Source organism: Melanaphis sacchari, unplaced genomic scaffold (genome assembly GCF_002803265.2).
Source record: "Melanaphis sacchari strain LSU unplaced genomic scaffold, SCAv2.0 Contig51_pilon_pilon, whole genome shotgun sequence".
Taxonomy (NCBI): Eukaryota; Metazoa; Arthropoda; class Insecta; order Hemiptera; family Aphididae; genus Melanaphis; species Melanaphis sacchari.
Genome location: NW_020271353.1, coordinates 155,043 through 171,639, shown reverse-complemented (window position 1 = coordinate 171,639; position 16,597 = coordinate 155,043). Strand labels below are relative to the sequence as shown.

General features: G+C 25.1%; 1 pseudogene; it reads right to left on the bottom strand.

The window, feature by feature from the left end:
• Nucleotides 1–1,174: 1,174 nt before the first annotated feature.
• LOC112599499 lies at nt 1,175–9,370 on the bottom strand (annotated as a pseudogene).
• Nucleotides 9,371–16,597: the final 7,227 nt, after the last annotated feature.

Genomic DNA, 16,597 nt, shown 5'->3' with positions numbered 1-16,597 from the left:
ATAAATTATCGATAAACAATCACGACATATTGACAAGTAATTAGATTAACATGAATGAATATTATTGAAGTATAAGATAGTAAATTAATGTTCAGTAAATAAAAAGAAGAAAAATTCATAAATCTTATGAATATAAAAGGTATAGTTATTATTTTTTTAATTAGAGTGTCTTAGAACCTGAACTCAATACATTATTTGAATTTGATTCCAAGATTGGTGACATAAAAAGGAGTAAATAGAATTATAAATGGTCTTATATGTATTGTCTTATAAGTTATAAGTAATTTATAGGGTCCGGAACTTAATAGATTTGCATCTTTTTTCTTATGCGCTAATACGAGGCTTGTTCTTACAGAAGTGTGACTTATATGTAATGTAAAATTCAATGGAACCATTTTTATTTTGCATTTTTTTTTTTGCATTTTTCGGTAATTTTTGGTTATACGATCATTTTTACTAATTTTGATGCATTTTTTTATAGATATATTTGAATTTTTTAAATTTTTCTTTCATATTATTTTAACAAAACTAAATATTTGAAAAAACTAACGTATTGCACAACCCAATCCTTCAATTATTTTTCTAAAAAAAAATATCGATTTCTTTTTTGTAATTATTTTTGTATTACTGACATTATTTCTTATTTCAGTTTTAAATTAATTTAGGTCCCGTAAGTATATAAAAAAAAACATATTTAATGTATAAAAATATTAGCATTATTTAAATTCAAATGAATAAATAATAAATAAATGAATAAAAAATATTAATTTAAAAACGACGACTTTTGATGATTTATTATTCAAAAACGTAATTTTTAAAAATGTTATGTTATTTTTTGGTATTTTTAGAGTAATTTTTTTTTGTCAATTTTTGATGTGTATAGTCATTTTAATACTTTTTTGAGTGCATTTTTTAAAGATTTTTAGATCATTAAGTTCCGGGCCCTAATAATTTACAATACATAATAATTCTAATGAAGTCCTCCGATTCGCTACAATATTTTTATTAATGAGATTTGTTAAAAAATGAAAAAAATGAATACCTAACCTTTAAAATGCTTTAAGGTAATTTTCGTTTAAAAATAATTCAATTAAAAAAAAAAAGAAAAATTACTTAACAATAAATTCTCAAAAGTTAGTATGCTAGTCTTAGTAAATTGAATTTGGAAATTAGTTCATTCGTCGTCTTCAATCTGTATTACTTCATTTGATCTAAAAAAAAAAAAGTTTAAATTAAATGTATATTTAAAATCAAATTTGATTTGAATGATTCAATAATATCATAATACTAACTTAAATTGTGCATCAAGTTCGTTTTTTCATCTCTGATAATTCAGCTTTTTGACTAGGTTTTTCCAAATGGTTTAATCCTGCTTTATAAATAATATCTACTAATGATGGAATACCGTAAATATACTCAAATTGTATGCAATCATTCCATATCTCTATAATGATTAATTTAAAATTATCATATTTATTTATTATTCAAGAGACTGAAACTATCTTACCAACGTCCAAGTGTCCAAATTTATTACATGCTTCGCTGTACAATTTTCTCATATATTTAATATGTCTTTTTCCATTAGAAACTATGTTCGCTGTTTCAAGTTGTAACATTCTTTTATACAAATTAAGACATTTTGGTTCTAATGTTTTTAAGGTCCTAAAAAGTTGACGTCCATTTTCTATATCATATGTTAAAACACGCCATTCTAAATACTCAGGCCGGAATCTTAAATTAATTTCTTTTATTTTCACAATTATTGAACACTGGTTATAAAATTTTTCAATCTAAAAGTAAAAAAATACTTTTATCTATAATTTGTATATGTAGTTGGTGAAAACTAAAAACTAATTTCAACTAATGACTAATAACACAGTTAGTTTTTTGCTTACATTAAATTCGTTAAAGTCAACCATCAATTAAAATCGCTCATTATCCGATCCTAAAACTAAACCTATAGGGGATTACTTGATTAACGATGTACGTAATGAACTCTCTAAAAAGTTTACAAGCCGAAATTCAATTAATCAAATTAAAATTTTTCACTCAAGAAAAAAAACCACTGAAAGAATACTTAAGAAAACTGACTTTCTTATAGATGATATACTTTTACTCAAAAACAAAAATTTAGCACTTAGAAAAGAATAGACACTCTCCACTCAATTGTCTTGCTAAATAATTCTACTTCTCATCAGCCCAACGTACTTATCGATATCGTTTGTGAAGTTAAATAAAGAGAATCCAAATCTAAAAATATTATTATTATTAAAACACCGGAGTCAATAAATAATGATAAAATATTTGTTAATTTATTGATCAAGTTAAAATTATAGGTTAGTTTCCTTTTTTTCTGTAATTAAAATTGGTAATCAAAATAATAAATCTAGGCCATTATGCGTCTAGCTTGAATCTACCGAAGCAGTAACATCAGTGTACCTACTTAAAACAAAAAGATTTAACTCTCATTTCCTAAGTTAAATAGTACATGAATTTCTCACCACATACCAAAGAGAAATTTTATCTTAAATAAAAAAAAAAACGAGTCTACAGGAATTCAAATTCTGGAGAAAAAACTGGTCCGTAAAATTAGTTTACAGATCGTCATTATTGGCTGAAAAAAAAACTAACAAACTGTTCAAGTATACGTAAGAAAATAATAATTTTAGTGATTAAAGATAAAATATTTTATGTGGTTGTTATCGAAATTTCTGTAATTTAAAAACAAAACTAATTTAAGTAATATTAAATATATCTAGTTTAAACTATTTTGATTGTATAATCCTAATAGAAACTTGGCTAATTCTGAAGTTGACCTTGGTATGATAGATTAAAATATATTTAGATTAGATTGTAATAATTTTAATAGTGTCTATACCAGAGATGGGCAACTCAAAGTAACTAGCGGACCACTTTTAAGTACTTTAAAATCTAGCGGGCCGTAGTGCATAGGAGAAAGCAAAAAAAAAAAAATCCTTCAAATTTATTTATTTTTTATCTTTATTTATTTATATTTACAATTATTATTTAATGTGATACTTGAGGATGAGGTTTTTCAATAGACAATTTAGTAAAATCCACTTCTATTTCTGTAGTTGAAACTCTTAGTAAATATCCCAAGATTTCATATGTTAAACGATTTAATAATTTAGTTTCGGTTTAAAATTAGATAAGAATTTATATCCACATTTTATCGAAAAATGTAATAAAATAAAATAAAATATAGATAAGCGCTAAAATTATATGAAGTAATTTGAAAATGTAGCGCGGGCCAGATAAAAAAGATACGTGGGCCGCATACTAAAGGTGGAAGTGTTAAGAGCTAAATTTTAACAAAAACCCTTGAGGGAAGGGAGGATAGTAAAAAAGTTAAAACTAAAAGCTCACCAAATAAGCTAAAGATATTATTATAAGATCAGATATACATGAAATAAACCAATAACTGACTGATTTAAGTACTGATTAAGCCAAAATAGTAAATATAGTATTAGTGTATTACAGAAATGTAAACTCAGCATCTATTCTGCTACAGGGATGAAGTGGGAACCGAATTCAGATCAGAAGATTACAATTTATCCAGACCACCCATCATTTACTAATTAAACAACTGAGATATTTTTTCTCTCTGCGCTCAAATTCAAATTTCGTATTCATTTTTAGAGCCTACAATAATACACAAACATTTTTCAATAATAATTCATTATCATACGTCGTATAAAAAATTTTAATATAATTTTCAAGAATATTACTACTTTCTATAGTAAATATAACAAAGTATAATAATCACTATTTTACTATTTCATTTAACTTACAATATCGGTACTTATTATAAATATATCATTAATATCTAAGAAATAAAATTAGTATAATTCAACAGTTGAAATCAATGCATCATGCAATAAGTATTAATAATTATATAATATTCTATTATACGCCCTTCCTCCCCCAAGTTTTGTTATAACTTAGTACTTTCAGTCATACGAATTCTGGGCCACTATGTACAAATTACGTACGAATAGATAGAATAATACAATTTTCATATTTTGAAAATGAAGGGGGGCTGACGTGGCATACGTTATTTTTAGTATTTACAGGTTTAAATGGGCCGTTAATAGAGATTAATATTGAAAATTCTCTATATTTGTAAAAATAAACTGAAAAAAATTATCAAAAGATAAATAAAAATTTTCACGTAAAACTACATTTTAACAAAATCGATTTTATTTTTTTGTAATAACTTAAAAACAAATAACCATAGATACTACATTTTTATCAAATGTTTACATTGGTTATAAGATAACATTTTCAACATAGTTTGACTCTTTTTAAGATAATATATGAATATATCTATATTTTAATACTTAACCTTTTTTTTTTATAATAATTTTTGTTATTAATACAAAGTATGTCGTAAGATATTTATATACAAATTAAAAAATATCAAAAATACATAACGGCTATATTTTTTATAAACGTTTAAATTTAAAAATCATTGATAAGTATCATTTAATTTACATAAATAGATATAAAACATACCATTTCTTCTTCAGTGCTCAAGACGTATAATTCCATAATTTCCCATAGAGGCAATGATTTTACTTTAATTATATTAGCGGATTCAAATAAAACAGCCATTGCGTTTCTTAAAAAATCACGATTTATATAATACTTAAATAACCCTGACCATAGGTCAACGTTTTCATTTGAAGTTGTCAGACCTTTTTTTCAATACTGCTAATTCGCGATCTTTATCATAATGATTACGATTTGCCTAAATAAATAAATAAATATGTTATTATAATACAAATATCAAATTAGATCAAAGAATTACCCAAAAAATAAAATGTTTAGGGTTTTTCATAATATCAGTGGAAAATGCTTGAGAAAATGTTCGATCAATCAGTTTATTTATTAAGTCTTTATTGGTTTGATTATTCTTATTACTTGAATTATATATTTCAATGGCGTCATCCAAAAACAAATTCCATAATTTTCTTTGATGTTTAATTGACGAAGTTTCTGTTAGGGCTTGATTATATATTTTAACGAAGTTCCTGAAAACTAAATTTGTTAATATCAAATAATTCAATTTTTTAATTACGTATATTCTAACTTTATACAATCTATTTGTTTTATGTTCTGAATTTTTTTTAACATTTCCGTATCGAAGTTGTAAACATAACCATTTAAATGAATTTTAGCTAATTTTTGCCACATAAACTCATTATCTCTGAATTTAGCTATCAAGTCCCTGTAAAGTTAATAATAAAAAAATGAAAGTTAATAATTTTTAACTTAAGAGTTTGTCTACTATACTTAATTATGATGCAGTTTAATTCTGTCATTGTTATGTTTTCATCTAAAATTGTATCCACCAAATCAAAATGGAAATTAATGTCATTATTGAAAATCTTAGTGACAGAGTTATATTTTTTTAAACCCATTTGAATGGAAGGGTCTGTATTTTTTATGTCATGAACTTCTATCCAAAAATCTTCAACATACAATCTTTTGTATTCTTCATAAAATTTTTTGCCAATTTCAATGTATTGCTTGGCAGATTTTACATCTTTTAAATCATTAACAGCATAATGTGCACCCATTATGTACACATCTGGATCACTATGATATGTATCCATTATGTCATCCAATACTACTTTATACTCTGAAGTTAATTTTTTCTGAAAAAAAAATATTTGATAATAAATAAATATAATGTTTTAATATTCTTATATTAAACCAATATACTTCTAATATATGATCAGATTACATATTATGAAGTCGTCTAATCTAATATCATTTTCAACATTATTTTTATAAAGTACCTATCTGATTAGATACTGTGACAATTTAATGAGATAACTATTTCATAATTATTTATTATCAACACTTTTTTTTTTAAGGTTGAGGTTTTTATAAATCTACTTGTTGACTAAAGCCTTATTGATATATACCTATATTGTAAGTATATATGAATAGGCCAATTGGTCGTTAGGCTAACGTCCAAGATATTGTAAACATTTAACTTAATTTAAGCTATATTGTTAAATGAAAAAATATCTCCTGCCTAGGATCAAAAAAATAATAAATTTATGAAATATAATGTGCAAAAGTGTATCATAGGTACATCTAACGAAAAAAACTCATACTCATTGCTCAGCAGTGCGATGTGACATGTCTAGCGCATACGGAAATTACGCGTCATGATAAGGTTTGGATGTACACTAATGATAATTTACTACATACAAAATCACATTGTTCATACGAATTTTCATATTAAACTTTAATAACGAATGGCGCACTTTTTGCTATTATTTTAATACGATTTAAAGGCTATTCTTTAAGGGGAAAATGTAGGCAATTTCTAATCTTGTCATTATCACCCGTTGTAAATGATTAATAACAGGAGTATAAAACGTGTTCTATAGCACACGCGCATGCAGAAGTTATCGAGTTCCGCTCGAAAATAATTTTGGAATTAATGCTGCAATGAATTATGCTTATAAACTGACAAAAATGGATTGCTAGTAATCCAACTTTATGTTTCAAGAACAATTTGAATTTGTTTGCCTCTTTTCTATATATTATAGAATTTGGATTTTTGACATTTTTGATAGTTTATAAAAGTGCGGTTCCAGATGAATTTACATAGTATTTTCAAATTTACATAAAATTTAAATCTAAAATAGCTAATGAAATAAAAAAAAATGAAAAATATTTTCCTAGAAACCATATAGAGTATTTTTTTTAAGTCAGTAGTATAAATATATTTACTGCGGGTGGCCCAATGAAGATTTTTTGAAATAGTTATTCCTATTTTCAAAATTTGGATTTATTTAAATTACTGTTAAGAGTATCATCTTAAATCTAAAAATAAATACTTTAAACATATTGTTTGCATAATTATCATACGAATCAAGATGTGACATCGGTTTTGAGCTTATAACGCGTTTTTGATACCCGAGTCACCGAATAAAAAAAAAAAAATGGTGTGATTCATCGATTTGTATGAGAATTCTTCAAGATAAAAGCAATAGTGAAATTTATTTATTGTCATTAACCATACATAATTAATTGTAATAGTGTTATGCATTCTCAATTTATAATGAAAATAATGAAATTAAAAATAACAGATCGAATGATTACAATAAATTTAAATCATGTGTTTAATGAAATATGGTGTCTTTTATACGTAATGTCATAAGTTAGAGACAAAGAAACTAACTATTGGTGTGTTTATACTAAAATTTAACTTTTTGATTTTCACAATAACATGTGACATTGTTTTGACCTATGAGATAAACATTTTATTTTGTATATATTACTAGTATAATGTTATATTTTTATCGTTGATGTTGAATTCGCCGAACGTTATGCTTAAAAAAAAAATAATTATTTTTATTTAAGCTTAGTTCAACAAAACTAAGCAACATTTTCAATTTATTTTTTAAATTTAAAAGTTTTTTATAATAGAGTAAAATAACGTTGAATATTCAGATATGGTTAGATTAAGTGCATCAAAATGTATTGGGGTAACATTGAATAACTTTTGTATATAAAAATTGATTTTGAAAATAAACTGCAATTTATTATGAATATTTTACAATACAAAACATTATGTAAATAAATCATATATATTAAATGATAGCAAATAAATATATCCACTATCTTGCTGAGTTATTTACACAAATCTAAGTGTCACAAATTTTTTTTTAGTCTGTGACTCGAGCTTAAAAAACGTGATTCAATAAAAAAAAAAACAAAAAAAAAAACAAAAAAAAAAAAAAAAACGTGATTCATATAAAAATTTTACAAAAACTACAATAAATTTAAGCACTTATTTTTAAGATAATATAAATCCAAATTTTGAAGATAAGAAAATAATATTAGAGTATTCATTAAGTTACTACAATAATTATGCTCTTACTACTGACCTCAATCATTTCAAAAACCCCCTGTATAAAAGGAGCTGAAGAATTCAAATTTTATTTTTCACAGTTAAAATTAGATTATCTAAAGTACCTATGTTTATTTTTCTATAGATTCTTGGTGTAAATGCATAAAAAAATTAATCCAATCGATTTGAAGCCTTTCAAATAGAACTATAATACAATATTGTAAGATGATGTAAACTACTGATTTTCTTTTCAAATATTATTTCATAAGTTAATAATAATAATAATACATATATTAGTGAATTTACGTATGTATACTCGTAATTATAATATTTGTAAATGGTACACTTGAATTATTAATTTGTTCTATATGTTTAAAAATTTAAAATATTTTTGTTTAATTTTATATAGTATATAAAATTATATCGATTGAGTTATATATATATAAAATAGCAAAATAACTTAAACAAAGAAACTATAAGATTATGTATAAAAAAAATTGCCATTAATTTAATGAAAATGAAATATAAGTTATATTATAAACTTTAAGATTAATCAATTAGCGTTATAATTTTAAGTTTATTTTTACTCACATTTTTCGAAGTAAATTTGAGATAGTTAGAAATCAAATTTATATCATATGTGTACGACTTAAACAACTCAATGTACATCTTATTTATCCGATTAGATAAAATATTGAGAACTTCTGTGTTGAAATCTCCGAAGTTGAATTCCTTCATAATTTGCTAGAAGTAAAAAAAAATAATTGTTATATTATTTTAATTTAATTTATCTTTTATACTATACATTTATAAAAACACAAACATTCAAATATTATAAATTTTTGGATTTTATTTTTAATATTTATTGAACTTATTTGTCAGTATATAAATGTTCCAACTTCTTGAAAATAAATAAAATATAAATTATCGCACCTTTTTGGAACATTTTAAGTTATACTAAACTGTAGTAGGTGTATTTCAACTATTGTGTTTACTATGAAAAAAAACTTGTTACGTAGTATAAAGTATTCTGTTTTTAAGTTCTTCTAATCGAAGATAATTAATATTGGTAATAGTTATGTATATAAGCGAACAATAATGATACTCAGTATACACAGAACACGCATAATATAATAATCACAGTGGATCTCTATTATATGAGTTTACCATAATTTTATGTTCACAAGCTGTTAATAAAATCATTTCGAGATTTATTTCGATCAATAAGTCATCTTTTGTTGCTTTTCCATTCGAAAGGATTATGTCAAATGCTTCACGGTGGTCGGCGAGCTCTCTATAAGAAAAAAAACAAAGAATTGCATTTACAACGCTAAGCTATATAATGAAATCCAAACATCTTATCGTGACTTACGTAAATTCTTCAGAGTTCATAATCTCATAGGCGATTAGAAAAGATTTTTGACGATCTGCCTGTCGCGGCGACACGGAATTAGGATTAGTGGCCGTTTCCATTACGAGTGAATAAAAGAATCACGTTCAAAATTGAATATTCGTCATCAACGTGAAATTCACTTAAGACTGGTAGAGCTCCCAGAAACTATCGATCGGAAAAAAATCGTTAGCAAGAAGAGAGACAACACTCGACGCGAGTGTTTCGAAATGCAGACTGACGCAACTGATGGCAGGCCGGCTCGACGACCTGGTCGGCCCACTGAGTAGGTAAGTCGCGGGTGTTTGCCGTGTTCGCGGTCGATCGGAAAAAAACCATGGAAGAGAAAATCGGCGCATACAGCGATATTGCAGCTGCGTTGTTATCCACGGAATTCTAAATCGTATGAGTGTGTGTTATCATTGAAAAAATGTTTATACGATGACTGATAACTACAATAAATTGGTAACTAATAAGTACGCATTTTTCGTGTACATTTACTTAAACAGACTTAACTTTTATAACATACTTAACTCAATTTAACGAGAGCCGTTATTCTGATATCAACACCGATCGATTAAGATGAACTTTGAGGGAAATGAACATCAATCATATAGCAACTTACTTGTAATAGTGATTCGTGAATATTTTTTTATTTGTTGATTATTATTAATATATTATTTGGTCTGCACTTTGCATAATAAGGTTTTTGAAATAAGTTGGAATTAATTTTTATTTAATTTATAATTTTTTTTTTTTTATTATTATTATGAATCTATTTAATACTAGTAATTTATTCATAGCATATATAAAATATGAAAATGTGAATCAATAACATTTAGACTAATAAAAAAAAAAAATCGATCCTTTAATCTTCCATCTCCCTTATTATTCACAGCACAAAAGTAAAGAAATTACTAAACACAAAAATTATACATTATCTATATAATTTATTATCCTCTTAAATAATTATAAATACAGACATAATTCCAAACTTCTTACATTTTACTACTTATATGGGCTGTACATAAAATTTAAAAAAAATGCTTATCTTTTAATATTTAATACTTAATTCTCTTAGCCTTCTTATCAGCTAAGTTGTTTATTAAATTGATTTATCGTGGAATATTATAATTTAGTTTCTTCAAAAATATGTACTACTCGGTATCAAATTCGGCTTTTCTTAATATTTGAAATAATCTTTGAAAATATATATAAAAAAAATAGAGGAATTTCACTCCCTCGTCCAAAGATGACTTAAGCTATATGTGTCCTTACCTACTCATTAGTAAATGTAAATAGCGTTGTAAAATTATGAAATAAGTATGATAATCTGCATTATATTTATAGGTGTGTTATTTCGATGCTTGCCGATAAAATCACATTTAATATAATATTAATTATTAAAATATAGTATAAATACATTATTATTTTTTATATTATTGATATTATTGTTATTAACTTTTGAGCTAATACTGACTTACCGTATAGAACAAGGTCCAGAAACCTTTCTTGTAAATGACCTACTTTTTCGAATAATTACAAAATCATAATTTTCAAATAGCCTCAGTGGTTAAGATAATAAAAAAATAATTCATAGTACAAAAGATAACTAATTTATCTCATTAAACATTTTCTTCGGGAATTGATAGGCATTAAAATTATAATAATAGTTTTAAATTTAGAAAAAATGTATGATATAATTTTAGCTATCAAATTATTTGTAATTTTTTATAATTTTGACGAATTTTGTCTAAAGCTTATGAAAACACCAAATTGTTTGTATTACTTTTACATTATAAAAAATAAATTTTAAATGAAAGTTTTAGTATAAAAATATTATAAGCTTCTTTACCGAGTCTAAAAAATCTTTTTCGTTGAATTAGAAAGTTTTATAAAAAATTATTTTTTGATCAACATATTATGTGTTGGCAAACTAGGTTAAAACTCAAAACCCAACAGGTAAATTTTTATTGTTGAATTGTTTGTATATACCTAAAAATGGCCAGTTCTTAAATACCTAACAAAGGTATGAAATAAATGACACCATGCTTTGATCGATGCTCCCGGTGATATTCAATTGAGTTCATGATACTTTTATGTGTTTGAATTGAGTCCAGCTTATTGTCTTAATATCTTTGAATTGAATCCGTATAGATAAAATATCATAACTACCTATATATCCGGTAACACACTGTTGGTTTATACTTACTTAATTATTAAATTATTACAAGTGAAAAATGGAGAGTATGCGTTTAGATATTCACCCATAAAATAATTATTTCTCCTCAAACAATTTTTAATATTTTGTTATATTTCCAAAAATAATAAGATAAGTATAAACTTGAAATTTCCAAATAATTATTTTCAATAACATTTTCAATCAATTTTAATTCTTTTTAAGATATTTATAGGCGTGACAAAAATTATTTTTTTTAGTATTTTTCTATAATTGTTGAAAATAATTATACTCTAGGTAAAAAAATACTTTTATTTATTATTATTTTTTAGTATTTTTTAATTGATTGTCTCTTTATACTTGTTATTACAATTAAAGAAAAGGATTCAACTCGAATAACCTAAAAATATTAGTTGGACTCAACTCCGATAACACAAAAGTATTTGCAGGACTCAACTTAATATTTGGGACTCAATTAAATGTTATCTGATACTCCACGGCTGAATTGAAAACGTGCAGTAACCATCCATTGTATTTTATGTGTGTAAAATATTATAGGTAACTCAAAGGATCGTATAAGCCAGTAGTCTTCAAATTACGAGTCACGATCCAAAATTGGGTCATAAAATTTTAGATCACGTAAGTTTTAAGATTGGTCTACTATTTAAAATTTAAAAAGTCTAGGTATATTTATATATATAATATGTATGTGAGGTACGACATAAAAAAAATTAAATATTACATATAAAGAATTAAGCAATAGACATTAAGGAATTTCAGTTTTTTAGCTAATAAAACTGACATGGACCGCAAAAAATTGATTGTAAAAAAAATTGGGTCGTAAGTCAAAAAGTTTGAAGACCACTGGTATAAACGGCAATACAATGCTTCCACGCCCCCTCTCATCTAACACCCACACCATCCATATCTGGGTACACAACAATTCGCATATACATATCAATATGCACCTGGCCTTAAATCTGTAATGCTTGTAATGTGTAACGCCCGCACTGCATGGATTATGCTCGACAATAAATTATTTTTCCAAATTCCATTCCAGTCCCAACGTTTTCTTTGTCCTCTGGGAACAATAGCATTGAACCGTACTTGCGTTTTGGGTGGCGGCCGAGCCACGATATTCGTGGTTCATACGATCCAGATGGTTCCTAACCTTTTCTCCCTCCCTGCGCGACTACTTTAGTTTTGAATAGTAAGCTGACCTTTAAACCTTCTGCTCGTATGAGGGATAATTTTATAGCAGCAGTAAAGACTGGTACAAAATGTGTATTATGTTGTTATTAAAAGTATTGAAGCTATACACATCGTTTTCCGTTGAATATAAAATTCATTGTTTTGTATTGGAGTGGCTAGACAGTATGGATATTATTTAAACGGCGTTTTCATCTGTGAGGAAATCGCGGAAATAATAAAAGTACAAACAATTAATTTTACACTATTTAAATTAGGAGGGCTACTATACATGTGATGGAAAAGACTATGGATATATATTATCTAATCTTTATCCTAATTGACGGGGCGGGTGTATTCGTATAGTAATATCTACTAATATAGTGTATTACGTATAATTTACAATATATAATGGTCATATGGTCACTGTCACAGCAAACAGATACGTTTATATAAATGAAGTAATTACGTTTTATATTTTCGCAGCTTAAAATTTTATAGATATATTATAAATTATAATGGTCTACCATTTTCAAAGAGTAATTTTTCTAATATAATTATAAATTGATAATTTTAACTGCACTAAATTGCAGTGAAAAATTTAAATTAATATTTATTATTTACTTAGGTAATAAAAAAAAAAACGTGTAGGTGATTGTAACTAATAAATAACATTATTATTTCAAATTGAAAGCTATTTTTTCATATTCTAGACACTGGAATAGTTCTATGATTTTGTACAAAAATTCATTTTATTACTATCTGAATCAAATTATATAAAAACTCCTTGATTGTTTTTAATTATAAATTGCAAATCAATTTTAACTACACTATTTTACATGTTATTAATCTACTCTATACATATATATAAACATATTAATTTACAATTAATATTATTACCATGAAATTTAAAATAATAGACATTAAATTATGTATACTTTTGAAGACATGATATTTTATAGGTACATCGTGTTATAATATAACATACGTTTATTTAAAATAATATTATCACTTTAACATACACAATAGTAAATTAATTTATACTCATGTCAAACATACATTGGCGTGGGCACGGGGCGAGCCATTTGAGCCGTGACTCGACCGGAATCTTTTTTGGGCATTATACAATTTCAACCATATACTAATACTAATAAATAATAATAAATCAATACATTCGTGGCTAAATTATATGAAACCAAATTATTACATAAAATCATTTAATTTTTTTCACAGTACTGAAATTATTCAATTTAATACCTGTTACAAGTTGTTCTGCGAACGGGTATTTTCTAAATTAACAATAGTAAAATATAAATTAAGGAATACTTTATATCAAGACCGATTTAATAGTTTATTATTAATGTTAACTGAACCAAAACTAACATTCAATATTAATATTGACATGGTCATCGACGAGTTCAAAAGTATAGGAAATAGGAGAATTCATTCATAATTGTTTAATTAAGTATACATAATATAATATTAATGTTTATTCAATTTTTTGTTTATTAAACCATATTTATATTTGCTTATAATTTTTAGTATTTCTATTATTGTATCTCTAATATAGTGATACTGATGACGGATAAATAAATAATAAGACAAATCTATTGTGATATATCGATATCAATAGACAATAGACAATAGTGATGATAAAGTAAATAGTTCTGCAAAACTAAATTTTTTTTCAATCATAATCATGTTATTGGTAAGTTATAACAAAATTTAAATCTATTGACATATTTGTTTGAATTTACAATGATCAACACTAAGTAAATAAAGTTACAAAATCTACTGTTGATTAGTTTTTTTCTATAATATTCATTTTTTGATAACGAAATCAGTTTAATTTATGATATATTTATAATATACATCAGGTATGTCAAATACTCAGCCCTCAACTCATTTTTTTTTGTAACCTAACCTAATCTACCAATATAAATGGACAAAAAGTAAATAATAATAAAATAGTAATGACGTGTCATAACTATCTTGGATTCTTAGAAAATGGTTTATTTGGCATTCATTATTATACTGTCTTGTCTTCAGATAAGCTAATGTCTTTTAATTTAGTTGTATCTGCTGAGTTTATAAACGTAAAGAATAAAATTGAAAAATTTGTAAAAAATTTTCGGTGTTTGTCGTTTGCGCATCATTAGTACTTCAGGTAAGAAAATTGATTGGTCGTTTGCGCATCGCGAAAATTAAAAATAAAAAGGTTACCTATAGGTAACTATAGTGACATGCATGGCCGGATGATACACCGATAACATACAGGTTATAATAATATTAATAACTGATGACTTATGAGTTATAAGTTTAGGAACCACAGTTATAGATTCAAATGGAAACAAATATTAAAATGAATGAAGAGTCAACCCGTTTAAGAAACAAAGAAATAAAAAATATACAATTTGTAAATGAACATTATTTTAAGTATACGAGTGGGGAAATAAATCGACATCAATTTTTAAGTATAATGGGACACGGGTTTAAACATATTTAGATTATATTATATTTTAATAATTTTGTATTTTTTTTTTAATGTAAATAATGAGTAATTTATTAGCAATTTATAACGAATCTAATCTCATAAGATGATTAAATAATATGGTAGTATACGTTCAAAAGTATTAATTTTTTTTTTTTGTTTTTGAATATTGACGATTATTTTTGTATACATTTATAGTTTTGTAATTATTGAAATCATAATTTACGTAATAATAATTAATAAAAATTGTTATGTTATATAGGAAAACAATCTTAGCCTTTTTTAACAATAGCGATGCGCAAACGATCTACAAAAATGGTAATTGGTAACAATAGCGATGCTCAAACATCCTACGCCCAATTTTTTTATTTTTTTTTTTTTGTTAATTTTTTTATGTGCGACCCGCATAGTTATTTAGCCTATTTGATACTTAGAGTTTGATATGCCTGATGTACATAGTAATTTAATATAAGCGAACTTGGTGAACTTTGGTTCTGTTAATTAATTTAATGAATTATAACTAAATACTACATTAAATATATTATGGTATAAATTAGTGTAAATTTATTAATTTAAGTTTTATATATATTTTTTGGACCATTATGTGCTCATAAAGTCATAAAGTTTATATAGAATGAATAAAAAAAAATAAATAAATAATCTATATTCTATACTAATATTTATATATATAAAGCTGTAAGCGCAATTTCTGTGTTAAGTAAACTCAATAATTATTGGTTCAATTTTGATCAGTTTTTTTTTTTTTGTGATCCTTATTTTCACGCGAATGTCATAGGCATAAATTTAGTCCGATAAAGTTAGTAAATAATAGTAATTAATAATTAAAATAAACGTGTAAGTTGTATACCTATATGCGGCGTTGCAGCCGGCGGATATCCAGCTTCCTGTAATCTAACCTTTTTATACCCAAAGAATAAGTACATCGCAGCGATGTTCGTCAATTGCGCCGGATTTGGGACACTACCTGTATAGTATACATCTATTGCGCCGGTATAAAAAAGGTGAATTAAAAAGGTATACATCAATTGCGCTGAAGAATTTGACAATGACACAAATTGTCTTAATTGGTTTCAATTTTTATAATAATTATATTATATTATATTAATTGAATATTAATTTATATTATTATTAATATTATATTAATTATATTATTTTTATAATAATTTGTATATAAATAAACAAAAATATATACATTACACACAATTTATACAATTTATAATCTAAATGTCAATGACTGTAAAAGTTTTAAAATATTTGATATAAAAGTGACTTATCTGGCAACATCAGCTTTATCAGATTGTTAGGCAATTAAAAATATGTCGAACAATTGGTCAAATATCATATTTCATTTTGTCATGTCTAATAATTTGTGATGTCGGTTAATTGTATTATACACGTTTATATAATAATATATTTAAGAATCGATCAGCG